The 17181-nt window shown below is 33.7% G+C and overlaps 1 long non-coding RNA gene across 3 annotated transcripts; it reads right to left on the bottom strand.

The window, feature by feature from the left end:
• Positions 1 to 6386: 6386 nt before the first annotated feature.
• LOC128295366 (uncharacterized) lies at positions 6387 to 11934 on the bottom strand. Of its 3 annotated transcripts, XR_008285790.1 has the most exons (6): positions 11711 to 11933; positions 11268 to 11528; positions 11088 to 11156; positions 10644 to 11005; positions 10431 to 10509; positions 6387 to 6641 (listed from the first exon to the last, which is right to left on the bottom strand). It is a non-coding gene; the product is annotated as an uncharacterized LOC128295366 (long non-coding RNA). The 3 variants fall into 3 exon arrangements; XR_008285791.1 differs by having other exon boundaries at positions 11088 to 11528; positions 11711 to 11934; XR_008285792.1 differs by lacking the exon at positions 11088 to 11156.
• Positions 11935 to 17181: the final 5247 nt, after the last annotated feature.

The raw sequence follows: 17181 nt of genomic DNA on the forward strand, positions 1-17181 counted from the left end.
AGGGAATACCTATTCAGTGCGAAAATTGTTCAACTTTACCCTTCTCACATCTGAGCATTTTCTCCTTCTTTCGTTCTACCCTTCTCCTCTTTTCAGTCTGATTCCCATTTCATTCCACCCTTCTCCCTCTTTTCAGTCTGATTCCCATTTCGTTCCACCATTCTCCCTCTTTTTCACCTAATTCCATTGATTCTCAGTATCCTCAAGCTCCGGTTGAAATCAAGGTCAACCATTTCAATTTCCTCTCAACAAAAACACAGCTTGAAATTCTAACTTCAGTCTGAGAGGAAAGGGCAAACGATCCAACACCCAGATGTTAAATCAGTGCTGAATCGAGTGAAGCAGTTCGCTGGCAAGGTAATTTTGCTTTGTCTTAATTAAGACCCCCCTTTTGGTTAACTATCACAGATCTCCAAGAATACACTTTACTTAATCAAGCTATTCTCTATTAGTTCGTTTGTTTACAAATTGCATCTATTTTTCCTTTTTTCAGCCAACATTGGGGCAAATAGTTAGGCAGAAACTGAGTGAAGGTAGAAAGGTAATCTACATATACTCCTTAATACAATAAGCAAACGTTTGGTGTTTATTTTATTTGTGTCCATTGTTTTCTTGAAGAAAGATTCTTTTATATGTTATTAGATTTGGAAGGACAAAGATAGAAATGAGGATTTGTTCTTTTGCTCGTTCAAACTTTTATTGATTTGCTTTTTTTAGGATATTTTGCTCTGTTAACCATTCTCCTTTGTAATGATTCATAATTGATGCTCGGGGGGAGGGGGGAGGGGGGAAGAGAAAAATGGTGAAAATTCAACTTCTAGAAGTCTTCCTACACCTTGAATGTGCACTCGAGACTTATATGACATGCCTTGGTTAACTAACAGCCATTACATTATGTAGCCATAAAAAGCTGCTATATTAGTACTGAGGGAGAATCTGCTTAATTGGTTGTGCACAATTACTTTTTAGTCTTTACATAGGATACATGAGCCATTAAACACTGCTAATTAACTTCTCATATAAGTATTGGTAACTTCAACTAAACTTTTCCGGGAGCAGCATATAACTTTCTAGCTTGCTTGTACTAAAAATTATATATATAAAATACGTATTTTCCGTAAACTTCATCACTAAAAAAGTTGGACCAAGACTAAAAACTTCTCGTAAAGTCTTCGCATTCAGATGTCCATCATTGAATGCAATGATTGTAAAACCCTAAAAAAGAGAAGCAAGCAGCCCATAAAAATATTTAAGATGTAATGATAACCATGAATAATTTAGCTTTCATTTGAAAGAGAAAAATTCTACTCAAAGATAAGAGAAATCTAGAACTCTATTGTAGCATAAAACAGAAGTGAACATAGACAGATTCAAAGATCAAAGGAAGTGTGATAAAAGATGCTAAAACAAGAAACAAGAATCAGGTAGTTTCCCATTTTTCTCTACAGATGGAAGAAGATAGATATTGACAGATGGGGCAGTTTGAAAGAACTATAGAATTAAATGAAAATTGAAATTTTGGACATTAGAAAAGTGGTTAGTATATGGCCTAAACTACCACCTAATAGAATAAACTAAATAAGCAGAAAAAACTACAAGTGCTAATAGCTCTTTCAGTTCCAAGTATTTCAGTACCTTGTCATTTCTCTAATGCATTTGTTCAGAAGGGATACTCTGGACTACATCAAAGGGAAAACAAAAATTTCCCCATTTTGGATGTTGTGGGTGAACAAACTATGTCGAAGGTAAATGTTCTTTTCTAGTGACCCATTTTGGTGCGCCAAAACTAATTTTGTTACGACTATATTGTTATTGCTTGTATTCTCCTGCCTATCATCTGCAACTCTTTGGTGTGAAATGTTAGATTCATGGTAATTTACAAAAATTATTTATATTAAAATTATTTGTCCTATTTTGGAAGAAACTCGTGTCCAACATTTTCATTTGTTGAGTTGAAATTAAGAACTGCCCTAGTAGCCGAAAAACATAAACATAATTCAATGATCAAGAACAGATAATGTGCTCATAAGCTTTGTTTTAAAAATGGCTTAAGATGCGTATATATATATATATATATATGTAAATTTCTTTTATGAGTGCATATATGGATGGAGAATTTGGTTTGGAGATTTGCTTAGTGCTAGTATTGCTAGGATAGAATGGGACCGGATGTCACATCTTTGCTTTTTTGTAATTGAAGTTGAACTGTCGTATGTCTATATGGAAAACATAAATATGATATTGATTGAATTGCTTCTTTTGTTACCGACGAGAATCATATGAAAAATGTTATTTTCTCAAAATCATCATCACTTTAAATGTTGTTTTTTTTTGTTTATATATAAATTTAAAATGCATTTGTGACATGACTAGATGAGACGTGTAGCATACAATTCGAAAACGTTTAGAAAACTACGAGTGCTAATAGCTCTTTCAGTTCCAAGTATTTCAGTACCTTGTCATTTCTCTAATGCATTTGTCCGGAAGGGATACTCTGGACTACATCAAAGGGAAAAAAAATTATTTTTGTACCTATTAGAGAAAGACTCAATAATCCAAATTCTAACAACTAAATAAGGAGATTGCTAAGAGGAGAGAGGAAGGGAGAGACGGATGGAGATGGATATGGATATTATTGACTTCTATAAAAGAATATAATTAAAATAAGACCAGAATAGCAGAAAGGACTACATGTAAAATATTTATAACGTTTCAATGACTACATGTAAAATGTTAAAAGTGATTTAACAATTATAAGTGAAGGAGTATAAGTATTGAGTTATGTTTCTTAGTTATTAAAATTGTGCCTCTTAAACTTATTTCAATAATTATATCTCATTGTTAAAAGATGTGAGTAATTAAATAAACATTTATTTGGATAATTGTATTTATATAAATAAACATGAAATTCTTTGAAAATAATATCGAATTTCAGTTGCAACAAACTTTAAAACTTTGAAAATGATATTATTATTATACACTAGTAAATGCTTGATAAATTATTTACTTATACATAAGCAAATATATTTTTAAATGACTTATCCTATTTATTAATATGTATTGTTCATTTTTTCTTTGACAGTTTGTTATTGCTTCCTCTTCTTATTTGGCTTGTTTGATTGCTTCCTCACCTAGAGTTGAGCATCTTGTATTCACTGAATCACTGTAAGTTCTTTAGCAATTAAATTCTTTGATTTTGTTTTACTGTTATTGAAATTAGTATTGGAGAAATGTGACCCTTTTACTACAATTTGAAGATATGTAACACTTTAATATCTTGCAGTAATGGCTCGTCTACCTTTAATAGTACAAAATGAGAGGCGTAAAAGAATTGGTCTTGCTATTACAATATGGTTGCAAATGTGTACAGTTGCGAGTTGGTTCTTAGTTGCACTGGGTGTCATTCATAGCCTGCATACTTATAGACCAAGGATTAGATCCTATATTTTAGATTTTTATGCAAAACAAGATTATGTGAAAAGACTTGTATATGCTAGTGACGAGACGTGTATTGAACAAGTTAGGATGAATAGAACTACATTTTTTAAACTATGTGAGATGTTACAAACTTTAGGGGAATTGAAGTCGTCAAGGAACATGCTTGTTGATGAGCAGGTGGCAATGTTTTTACATATTATTTCTCATCACCTTAAAAATCGAGTTATCAAGCATCACTCTAATAGGTCCGGGGAAACCATTAGCAGATCATTTTACAATGTTTTAAATGTTGTCATACACTTACAAGATGTGTTATTTAAAAAGGCAAAGCCAATTACAGCTAATTCTACAGACCCAAGGTGGAAATGGTTTAAGGTATTGGAGTGAGTTCAATATATAGCTCGTATATAATTTAGTACATTTGGAATTAAATATAGTATTCTAACTGGAGAATTTATACATGTGATGTAGAATTGCTTAGATGCTTTAGATGGAACCCACATCAAGATTAGGGTTCCAACAGTTGATAAACCTAGATATCGAACACGAAAAGGTGACATAGCAACAAATATGTTAGGTGTTTGTACACCTGATATGCAATTTGTTTATGTTCTTCCTGGTTGGGAAGGTTCTGTTGCTGATGGACGAGTTCTTCGAGATGCCATTAGTAGGAGACATGGACTAAAAGTTCCTCATGGTAAAATGTAAAAATTAGAGAAATTTAAATTAATTTTTAAGATCATACTTTTTTTGGGAAATTAACCATGACAAATAGTTTCTTTTTATAGGTTGTTATTATCTAGTTGATGTTGGATACACAAATTGTGAGGGATTTCTTACGCCTTTTAGAGGACAAAGATATCATTTGAATAAGTGGCGTCAAGATTACCATCCAAGTACTCCGAAAGAATTTTTCAATATGAAACATGCTTCAGCGCATAATGTTATTAAAAGATGTTTTACGTTATTAAAACTTAGATGAGGAATACTTAGGAATCCATCATTCTATCTTGTAAGGGTGCACAATAGAATTATTATTGCATGTTGTTTGCTCCATAATTTTATTCGAACCTATATGAGTCTTGATCCTATTGAAGAAGAGTTGGGAGAAGGATTACCTAGTAATGTGATAGATGATGATGAACCGAATATCATAAATATTCATCCGTCAGATGCATGGGCTACTTGGAGGATGGAACTAGCCAACCAAATGTTCGATGAATGGCAAGCATCTAGAAATTAGTTAGGTTTAGGGTAAAAACAGTAAACATTTAAGTTGTTTATGTTATTTCATATATCTAGTTTATGAAACTTTGGTAGTGTTTGAATTGGTTTTTTTTTTTTTTATTGTACTAGACTTGTTGAATGATAATTTATTTTCTTTTGATTCATCATGTGTTATAATTTTATAAAGTGTTGACCTTTTGATGCATAATATTGAACTTAATTTTCACTTGCGTTTTTTCTTAAGATAGTTATGTCAGGTTTTTCCCAATCAAGTGTTTCTTCCCAAAGTTCTCGAGGAACCAAAAGGAAATGGGTTCCAGAAGAAGATGTTGCATTGGTTGCTTGTATGGTTGACTTGCACAATACTGGAACCTTTAATGCGGATACGGGATTCAAAGCTGGTTATTTAAATGAGTTAGAAAAAATGTTAGAAAAAGTTTTACCCAATGCCATGTTGAAGGCTAAACCTAATCTTGAATCAAGGATTAGGACATTGAAAATGGATTGGTCAATCGTTTATGACATGCTTAGTAGAAAAAACAATAACAGCTTTAGTTGGGATGAGCATAGGCAGCTTGTTGTTGCTGAAGATGCGGTGTGGAACTCATATACAAATGTAAGAATTAGTTCAAGTCTTTATTATCTTATTTTGACAAAACTTATATCTAATATGAATTTCTCATTTTTATAGAGTCATAAAGAAGCAGATCAATTCAGACATCGGAGTTTCCCTTATTATGACCAACTTACTGCCATCTACGCAAAAGATCAAGCCACTGGAAAAGATGCTCAAACAGCTGCTGATATCATTGAAGAAATAAATGCTGAGGATGTAACTGCTACAAATACTCATAAAGAACGAAACAATTTCCATAGATCTGAACCTGATGTCTCTTTGGATGACATGGATCTTTTAGCTACACAACCGCAACCAGAACCGCAACCAGCAAAAAACCAAGGTGATTCTGCATTTTCAAAGAAGAAAAAAAAAGATTTCTAATGCAAGTGATTTTTCTATATCATTTAATGATGCTGCCGCTTTATTGGCAGAAAATATACGGACTGTTGGCCTTGAAATCAGTAAGAGTACTGCATCCGAAATGGTAATTCAACAAAATTCAGAAATGACCACTCAAGAAAGTGCGCTGAAATTATATCCAACATTATGTGAAGTAGAAGGTTTAACTGAAGATGAACGCTATCGAACATTGAGCAAAATTCCAAATCACCCAATGCAAATACTCATTTTCTTTGGTTTACCTTCTACTGTGCGATTGGAATGGATCAGAAGATTTCTTACTGACCATTAAAAATCATGATTGTGTTGATATTTTAATAACTTTTTGTGTTTGTAATATTTGGATAGTATAATGACATGATAGAATGTTAACTTTTTGATGTAAAATTTTAAAACATATAAATTATGACATAGAAACTAATGAAATCATATAACTTTTATTAATATATGAATATTATGCTTGGATGTGAAATATAATTCTCAAGTTATTTATTACTTTTTAACAATGAGTTATTTATTACTTCTAATATTTAATTATTTTTTATTTTAAAATAATTAAATTATTTATTTTAGTAATGATATTTTAACATATTAAATATGTATTGCGTTTAAAAATAATAAAGTAGATTATGTATATTTTATAGTATTATATATTTTGATTTTTAATTCATATAATAATAATTATATTAATAATTTTATTAAATTATATTTTTATTAAATCATTTTCCATAATAATCTTATTAAAATTTAATAATAATAACAATAATCATCAACCTTAAAAAAAATTCTCCTATGGGCCTGCTACCCTAGCACGCCAGATGTCTGCCGCTTTGGCACGTTTTTAGATTTTTGTCTTTGTTGTTTTTGGTTCTCTTGTTTGTTCGACTGATAGGAGGCAGCTACGTCATCCAATACTATTTTTGCACCCACACGACTGTTTTCTGGTCAGTTCCCTCGCCTGCAATCGATGGAAACTAGGTTAGCAAGGCTAACGCTGAATGAAGATGAAGAGGCAGTATTACAAATTCAAGATGAGTTGATCCCAAATGGAGAGGAGGTTTTCAAGTTGGTGGGCTATTTTTTAACAGCTAGTATCATTCATTTTCCAGCCATGAAAAGCACTATAGCCAATCTCTGGCATCCCGTTCGGGGTGTTCAAATATGAGATTTGGGAAATAGGTGTTATTTGTTCCAATTTTATCATGTTATGGATATGGAAAGGGTCCTAAAAGGGGCGCCTCGGACGTTTAATAATCATCTACTAATGTTACAAGTAGTACAGTGTGGGGAGGATCCTTTACAAGTGTCGTTATTTTTTACACCTTTTTAGGTACAGATCCATGATGTTCCTATTGGCCTATTTTTTTAAAGTCTGGCAGTGCAGTTGGGTAATTTTGTTGGGAGTTTTCTTGAATATGATGCACTGAATTTGGGGAAACAAAGCAGAAACTATATGCGAGTAAGAGTCAAGATTGATGTTAGACGCCCGTTGAAAAGGAAAAATCAGATCATGTATCGAGGAAGTTACACATACATGAAATTTAAGTATGAGGGTTTGTCTCTATTTTGTTTTTACTATAGACGCTTGGGTCATAGTGATTCGTATTGTGAAGTAAAGATTGCATTAGGTGTGGAAGTTGCTGAGTTGGGATGGGATCTATCACTGAGAGCTCAATCTATGAGGGCTTTATCCGTGAACAGTGTTTGGCTGAGGGAAGAGGGTGAATAGATAATGAAGGGGGATAAGGATGGTGATTATATGGAAGAAAATGTTGCGTGGATAGCTGAACATAAAACTCAAGGCTGTGGGCGATCCATCGATCCAGTATTGGGAATTTGTTTGGAAGGTAATACGGCATTCTTAAAGCCGTATGGGTAAAAGCTAATATCTATCCCAATGCTTACTGAAATGGAGCATGATTTGAAAGAAGGGGTAACTATTTATGAGGGAAAAAAGTGAACTAGAGGAGAATTGGGGATACTAGTAGAGAAAGGGTAGATTAACAACTCAGTAGCAAGAAACAGGACAATGATGGAGGTTAACCAGTTATCATCAGCGGCTGCCAATAGGCAAGCCGACCGAATGCAATGACAATCCTAAGTTAGAATGTCTATGGACTGGAGAGTTCACAGACGGTACGCAAACTTCGGCACATGCTGAAGACACAAAATCCCCAAATAGTCTTCTTTATGGAGACTAAGTTATGCAAGAGTTATATGGAGAAAGTTCGTTTTAGGTGTGATTATTCACATGGAATTGAAGTTGATCCGGACGGTACTAGAGGAGGGTTATGATAGAGGATAGTGAAGTGAGAGGTGTATGGCGATTCACAGGATTTTATGGTTCCCCTTATATACAAGATAGAGAGGACTCTTGGGCTGTCTTGAGGAATTTGTATAGTAAAGAGGGAATTCCTTGGTTGGTGTGCAGGGATTTTAATGAAATCATGTACGGGTTTAAAAAAAAGAAAGGACTACCATGAGACAAAAGGCGAATAGAAAGGTATCGTAATGCATTGGCAAAATGTCAGTTGACAGATGTCGAGTTCTCAAGTAACTAGTTCACATGCGAGAGGGGGAATTTACTTGAAACAAATATTCGAGAGCGATTAGATAGAGGAGTTGCAAATAAAGAGTGGTTAAATCTATTCGGAAGTGCTAGGATTTCTCATCTTGTTCACTCTTTTTCTGATCATTGCCCCCTTTTAATTAATACGGGGAGATTTGACAAAATGGTGAATAAAAAACAGTTTAAGTTTGAAGCCTGGTGGATTATAGATGAATCTTTTGAACAAAAGGTTAGAAATATTTCGCTGGCGTCTTCAGGAGATTTGTTGGAAAAATTAGATACTTTAAAGGCAGGCTTGGCAGACTGAAAGGATAAAGTTCGAATCGCTAGACGAGGGCGCAAAGATTTACTAATTGCATGGCTATCAGAATTGGCTAAAGCTGATCGAAACGATGCTAATCTGGCTGAAACGATTGACACAAAGATTCAACTGAATCTTGAAATTGATAAAGATAAACGTTATTGGGAACAGAGAACTCGTATTAACTGGCTGAAGTTCGGAGATAAAAACACAGCTTTTTTTCATAGCCATGGTACACAACGTCGTAGAAGAAATTGCATTCAGAAACTAAAAGATGCTGAAGGGAACGACAAGGATGACATCCAAGAAATGGAAGAGATTTGTAAGGTCATATTTTCAAAATCTTTTTACAGTTGAAGCGAGAGGGGATGGTGATCATTTGCTGTCAAGAATTGATAGATGCATTTCAGAGGACGATAATCAAAGGCTTACAGCGCCGTATAACCCGAAAGAGATTCGCGAGGCTATTTTTGCATTGGGTTCTACAAAAGCCCCCGGTGAAGATGGATTTCCGGTTTATTTTATCAAAAGTGCTGGCACGTGGTTGGAAGTGATGTAACTAATTTCTGCTTACAGGTTCTTAACGAAGGTAAGGAGTTTAGCCAGGTTAATCACACTCATATAGTACTTATCCCAAAAGTAGCCAGTCTATGTGATATAAAACAGTTTAGGCCAATCAGCTTGCGTAATGTGATTTATAAAATCTTTGCAAAAGCTATTGCTAACCGACTTCGAAAAGTTATTGAGAAATGCATTGATCAAGCTCAAAGTGCGTTTGTCCCAGAAAGATTGATAACAGACAATATATTACTGGCTTATGAAATTCTCCACACACTCAAGCTAAAGCGGCAGGGGAAAAGAGGTTTTATGGCTGTGAAGCTCGACATGAGCAAGGCATACGACAGGGTCGAATGGAACTTTATCAAAAATATAATGATTCGAATGGGGTTTACTGGAAACTGGGTTGATACTATTATGAAGTGCTTAACTTCTATATCCTACTCGGTTGTAGTTAATGGATATACGGAGGAACGCTTTAAACCAAAACGGGGACTTCCCCAAGGAGACCCATTAAGTCCATTTCTTTTTCTATTATGTGGGGAAGATTTATCTAGTTTGATGCGCCTTGCAACTAAAGAAGGATTATTGAAAGGTGTTAAAGCTAGCAAAAAAGGACCATAGATTTCGCACTTGCTGTTTGCCGACGATTGTATTTTGTTTTGATAGGCGACTGGTAGAGGGGCTAGAGTATTGAAGGGCATCCTACGAGAGAATAGAAGCTGCTCGGGTCAATGTGTAAATTTTGACAAATCTACAGTATTTTTCAGTAAAAATACATCGGAGGAAGCAAAAGGCGAGGTTGCAAGAGTATTGGTGGTTCGATGCTCAAATGACCCAGAGAGTTATCTTGGGTTGCCTAATATACTAGGAAGAAAGAAGAAGGCATCGTTCCAGAATCTAAAAGATCGGATAAAGAAAAGAATTGATAATTAGAGTACGAGACACCTATCTCAAAAGGGTAAGGAAGTATTTATAAAGGCCGTTTTCCAAGCCATCCCTACTTATTCAATGGCTTGTTTTTTATTGCCGAAATCATTGTGTTTAGAATTAGAAAGCATTACAGTGAGATTTTGGTGGCAAAAAAGTCATAGCAGAAGAGGAATTCATTGGAGTGCGTGGAGAAATCTTTGTCATTTAAAAGAGAGAGGGGGTCTCGAATTTCGCAATCTTTGCCAGTTTAATATTGCGTTATTAGCAAAGCAAGGTTGGAGAATTCTTTTTTATCCAAATTCATTATTAGCAAGGATTCTCAAAGCTAAATACTTCCCGCATTCAGATTTTCTTAATGCTCGTTTAGGTAACCTACCTTCACTTACCTGGAAGAGTGTCTGGGCTGCTAAGCGATTGTTGCAGGACAGGTTGTGTTGGAGAGTCGGATGAGGAACCAGAATATCTCTATGGGATGATTGTTGGGTTCCGGGATTAGATCCAGGAGGATGGGGTACCAAAAATGATAACGATGTCAAGTTAGTTGCAGATTTAATTGATGATACAAACATGACATGGAAAACTGACTTAGTTAATAATACCTTTCCAGTTGATGTTGCTCAGAAAATTCTACGAATTCCACCAGCAGAAACACCTCACGAGGATTTTAAAGTATGGAAGGGAGAGCAGTCTGGTGATTTTTCAGTAAGGGGCGCCTGCAAACTATTACAAGATGCTCGATTGGATCCTAATTTTTATTTAATATAAGCTAATCTAAAGGATTTCTACGGCAAGCTATGGAATTTACAACTGCCTGCCAATATAGCAATTACAATATGGAGAATATCTTAGAACTATATCCCAACTCTAGCTAATTTAAAACATAAACGGGTGAGTAATGACGCGGCATGTCCTCGATGTGGAAGAGGGGAAGAAGACATCACCCACATCTTTAGGTATTGTCCTACAACAGGTGAAATGTGGCCATTATTAGATCTGTCATGGATCAGTGAAAGTACGATTCAAGGATTTTGGGAATGAATTACCTGGGTTTTCAGAACGAGTACCTCTGAGCAATGTAAGATTTACTGTTGTGGCATGTGGTTTATTTGGAACTCAAGGAATAAATTCATACATGAACAGAAAACAGAAACAGGGAGGGAATTATCTCTTAAAGTTTGAAACTACATAGCTGAACTCGAAGGGTTGAGGATGAAAGGAAGTACCTTAAAACCGAGTAGTAGTCACAGGTATCAAGAGGGAAGAACCAGCGTGACGATTCAGTTCGACGCAGCATTTGATAGTAGGAATTTTAAGTCGGCATCCAGCCTGGTGGTCTGGGGCAGAGGCGGACGACTCATGGCAATGAAAACAGTTTTACACCGGAATGTTCAGTCTCCATTTGCTGTGAAGCCCTTACGGATTTACAGGCGGTTAAACTAAGGAGTGAAATGGAGTTCCCCTCTGTGACAGTTATGGGGGATTCCCTAACAATCATTAAGAAGTGCAAAGTCATGAAGAGAGATAAATCAGTCATAGGACCGATTATTCACGATATTAATAATAGGATTAATCGATTTGAAGATCTCAGATTTCAGTTTCTAAACAGAACAGAAAATGATTTCATAAGATTGCAGTCGAAGCGCTGAAGAAGGAGGAAGAAACATACCTGGTGCGAGGGAGAGACGATCTTCCGGAAGGACGGTAGAGCAGAGATCCGGATTGAAGAATACAAAGTGAAGAAGGAAATGTAGAGGATAGCAGGTAATGGGGATATGAAACAGCTACCAAGGGAACAGATTGGACAGATGATGGGAAAAGACTATGGAAAGTGGAGTCCAACTGTTACTGAGTCGACTAGCATTAATTATTTAGATTTCCTTTTTGCATAATATCTGGATTTGACTTTTCAAAGATGTTTTTGAATTTGTTTTGCTTTAGTAGTAAACTGATCAAAAACAGGTAGGCCTAAGCCCAAGGTGTGATCCAATGTGGGTTTCTTTTTTTTTTTGAATATTAATAAAAGCTAGTCGAATTTCTTCAAAAAAAAATTCTACTAGGGATATTTTAGTCATTTTAATTTTTTTCCTTATGCTATTAGAACATCATTTCATTTAACCAAACACAAGAATACTATTACAGTTCTATTCCATTCCATTCAACCAAACAGTTGAATTACTTATTACAGTTCTATTCCATTACAGTTCTATTCAATTACAGTTCTATTCCATTACAATAAACCAAATATACTGTAAGTGTTCCATCCATTTTGAGGTAATTTGACAAATAACATAAATTCAAAGACTAAAAAATACAAAAAATTAAATAAAGGAATAAAATAATTTATTTTTTTTATAAAATTGAAAGCGCTAAATGAGTCATTGAAAAATAATGGAGCCTAAACTTCAAAATGGAACCGTGAGTTGACATTCTAAGATAGGGCAGACAAAAGGGGAAAATAAAATCTTCCGTTCAAGTAGAAAGCTTGACCAGTTATATATGCGACAAACTATATGGTCTGTTAATGTAGTTGCCTGGAGTTCCCTTTGTGAGTGGAAGGAAAGTTGGCGATGTATGCATTGAACCTGTTCCAAATTTATGTGAGATGTACCCCTGAGAATGCAGGATCCACCATAGTTGCTTTTCCAAAACAAGATAAATGAAACTCTACCCTACATTGCACTTTATATCCCCTCTGCAACAAATTAAAGATGAGGCGATAGAGAGGCTTTTAGTCCCGATTCCATACAGGATTCATGTGAAAAAGATGTTTGATCTTCTACTTCCACTTGAATGCTTATGTGGATTCTAACTACAATGTCATGATTTCTCTTTGATGAAATGATGAATCCTTTTATCCTGAAATTAGGTTGTGGACTGTTTTCATTTCATCATGATTCAATCCCACAAAAGCAAAGGAATAAGGTCACAAACTCACATGTTAAAACTTCCATGGATGTGGCAGACAATTGGAACATATTGGCCATCCCATTGTTGCATTTGAAGCTCACTTTTTCATGTGGGCTTGTTTTAGATTCGTCTGGGAACAATTAATTATAATTTAACTCATTTTGTTTCTTTCCGTCTAGGGGGAATATTGTACTTCCCTAATTAAATTATGTCTTGTTTTCATTACCTTTTAACATTTCATAGGTTGAGATTCGAGACAATAGAATATTTGATATTTTATTTTATGAACTATTAATTAATAATAAGATAAATATAAAAATTTAAAAAATTTAAAATAAATATAAATATTTTTTATTTTAAACATAAATCTTTCAAATATAAATATTATTAAAATGCATCAGTTTTAAAAATAATTATGATTAAATAAAAAATTATTATGGTTTTAACTTGGATGAAATAATAATTAAAATTTTTGTCGCACTTATTTGACACAAATTCAAACTGTATTATCTTTATCCCCTACTTTTAATATTGTGTAAAAAGAATATTTTTGATTATGCATGAATTTAACTGTCCAACCTATAACCCTTACGTCACATTTAGTTCACTGTAATGGAATAGTGTTGTAATTGAATAGAGCTGTAATGGAATAGAACTGTAATAAGTAATTCAACTGTTTGGTTGAATGGAATGGAATAGAACTGTAATAGTATTGGTTGAATGGAATGATGTTGTAATAGCACAAGGAAAAGATCTAAAATAACCAGAATATCCTTAGCGTAATATTTTTTAGGTTAATGATTATTGTTATTGTTATTAAATTTTAATAAGATTATTATTGAAAATAATTTAATAAAAATAATAAATAATTTAACCATATTTTAACATAATTATTATTAAATATAATTTAATAAAAATGATTTAATAACATTCTTAATATAATTATTATATGAATTAAAAATCAAAATATATAATATTATAAAAATATATATAATCTACTTTATTATTTTTAAACGCAATACATATTTATCGTGCTAAAATATCATTATTGATACAAATAATTTAATTATTCTACAATAAAAACAATTAAATATTAAAAGTCATAAATAACTTCGAATTATATTTCACATCCAAGCATAATATTCATATATTAACAAAAGTTACATGATTTCATTAGTTTATATGTCTTAATCCATATGTTTTAAAATTTTACAACATAAAAAAGTTACAACATTGTAATAACATTCTATCATGTCATTATACCATCCAAATATTACAAACACAAAAAGATACCAAAATATAATCAACACGACCATAATTTTAATGGTCAGCAAGAAATCTTCTGACCCATTCCAACCGCACAGCTGAAAGTAAACTAAAGAAAATGAACATTTGCGTTGGATTATCTAGAATTTTACTCAATGCTCGATAGCGCTCATCCTCAGTTAAACCTTCTACTTCACATAATGTTGGATATAATTTCAGAGCATTTTCTTGAATGGTCATTTCTGGTTTTTGCTGAATTAGCACTTCAGAGGCAATACTCTTACTGATTTCAAGGCCAACAGTCCGTATATTTTCGCCAATAAAGTGGCAGCATCATTAAATGAAGTAAAAGAATCACTTGTATCAGAAATCTTTTTTTTTCTTCTTTGAAGATGTAGAATCACCTTGATTTCTAACTGGTTGCGGTTGTGTAGCTGAAAAATCCATGTCATCCAAAGAAAATCAGCTTCACATCCATGGAAATCGTTTCTTTCTTTATTAGTATTTGTTGCAACTACATCCTCAACATCTATTTCTTCAATAATATCAACGGTTGTTTGAGTATCTTTCCCAGTGGCTCGATCTTTTGCGTAGATGGCAGTAAATTGGTCATAATAAGGGAAACTCCGATGTCTGAATTGAGCAGCTTCTTTATGACTCTACAAAAATGAGAAATTTATATTAAATATAAGTTTGATCAAAATAAGATAATAACAACTTGAAATAATTCTTACATTTATATATGAGTTCCACACTGCATCTTCAGCAACAACAAGCTGCCTATGCTCATCCCAACCAAAGCCATTATTGTTTTTTCCACTAAGCATGTCATAAACGATTGACCAATCCCTTTTCAATGTCCTAATTTTTGATTCAAGATTAGGTTTAGCCTTCAACATAGCATGGGGTAAAACTTTTTCTAACATTTTTTCCAATTCGTTTAAATAGTTGGCTTTGAATCCCGTATCTGCATTAAAGGTTCCAGCATTGTGCAAGTCGACCATACAAGCAACCAATGCAGCATCTTCTTCTGGAACCCATTTCCTTTTGGTTCCTCAAGAACTTTGGGAAGAAACAATTGATTGTGAAAAATCTGACATAACTATCTTAAGAAAAAACGCAAATTAAAATTAAGTTCAATATTATGCATCAAAAGGTCAACACTTTATAAAATTATATAACACATAATGAATCAAAAATAAATAAATTATCATTCAACAAGTCTAGTACAATACAAAAAACAATTCAAACACCACCAAATTTTCATAAACTAGATACATGAAATAACATAAACAACTTAACGTTTACTATTTTTACCTTAAACCTAACTAATTTCTAGATGTTTGCCATTCATCGAACATTTATTTGGCTAGTTCCATCCTCCAAGTAGCCCATGCATCCGATGGATGAATATTTACAATATTTTGTTCATCGTCATCTACACATTACTAGGTAATCCTTCTCCAAACTCCACTTCAATAGGATCAAGACTCATATAGGTTCGAATAAAATTATAGAGCAAACAACATGCAATAATGATTCTATTGTGCATCCTCACAGGATAAAATGATGGACTCCTAAGTATTCCTCATCTAAATTTTAATAATCCAAAACATCTTTCAAAAACATTACACGCTGAAGCATGTTTCATATTGAAAAATTCTTCCGAAGTACTTGGCTGGTAACCCTGACGCCACTCATTCAAAAGATATTTTTGTCCTCTAAAAGGCGCAAGAAATCCCTCACAATTTGTGTATCCAACATCAACTAGATAATAACAACCTATAAAAAGAAACTATTTGTCATGGTTAATTTCCCAAAAAAAGTATGATCTTAAAAATTAATTCAAATTCCTCTAAATTTGCGTTTTACCTTGAGGAACTTTTAGTCCATGTCTCCTACTAATGACATCTCGAAGAACTTGTCCATCAGCAACAGAACCTTCCCAACTAGGAAGAACATAAACAAATTGCATATCAGGTGTACAAACACCTAACATATTTGTTGCTATGTCACCTTTTCGCGTTTGATATCTAGGTTTATCAACTATTAGAACCCTAATCTTGATGTGCGTTCCATCTAAAGCACCTAAGCAATTCTACATCACATGTATAAATCCTTATGTTAGGATACTATATTTAAATCTAATGGACTAAATTATGTACGAGCTATATATAGAACTCACTCCAATACCTTGAAACATTTCCACCTTGGGTCTGTAGAATTAGCTGTAATTGGCTCTGCCTTTTTAAATAACACATTTTGTAAGCGTATAACAACATTTAAAGCATTGTGAAATGATCTGCTAACGGTTTTCCCGGACCTATTAAAGTGATGCTTGATAACTCGATTTTTAAGGTGATGAGAAATGATATGTAAAAACATTGCCACTTGCTTATCAACAAGCATGTTCCTTGATGACTTCAATCCCCCTAAAGTTTGTAACATCTCACATAGTTTAAAAAAGGTAATTCTATTCATCCTAACTTGTTCAATACAGGTCTCGTCACTAGCATATACAAGTTTTTTCACATAATCTCGTTTTGCATAAAAATCTAAAATATAGGATCTAACCCTTGGTCTATAAGTATGTAGGGTATAGATGGCACCCAAGTTGTAACAACCCAAATTTCGGTAAATTCGGCTTTTGTGATTGTTGAGTATGGAGGTATCTGAACATTTGTTTTGTGTTGGTTTGGCATAAAATTTATGTTGGTTTAAATGTTTATGGACTCTCGAGTGTGTTTGGGAGGTCTCAAGTTTGACCCCTAATTTGGGCTAATTTTGGGTTTTTACCTGAATAAAACCTGACTTTTGGTTAGTCGACTTGTAGAAGCCCAAATTGCCTGGGCCCGTTTACATCCAAAACCCAATTCCTAAACCCAAATGGCCCAGACTAAACCTACCCAACAAAACAATAACCCAACCTATCCTAACCCAATTACATGAGCCCAAACCTAATTC

This window comes from Gossypium arboreum, chromosome 7, assembly GCF_025698485.1.
Source record: "Gossypium arboreum isolate Shixiya-1 chromosome 7, ASM2569848v2, whole genome shotgun sequence".
Taxonomy (NCBI): domain Eukaryota; kingdom Viridiplantae; phylum Streptophyta; class Magnoliopsida; order Malvales; family Malvaceae; genus Gossypium; species Gossypium arboreum.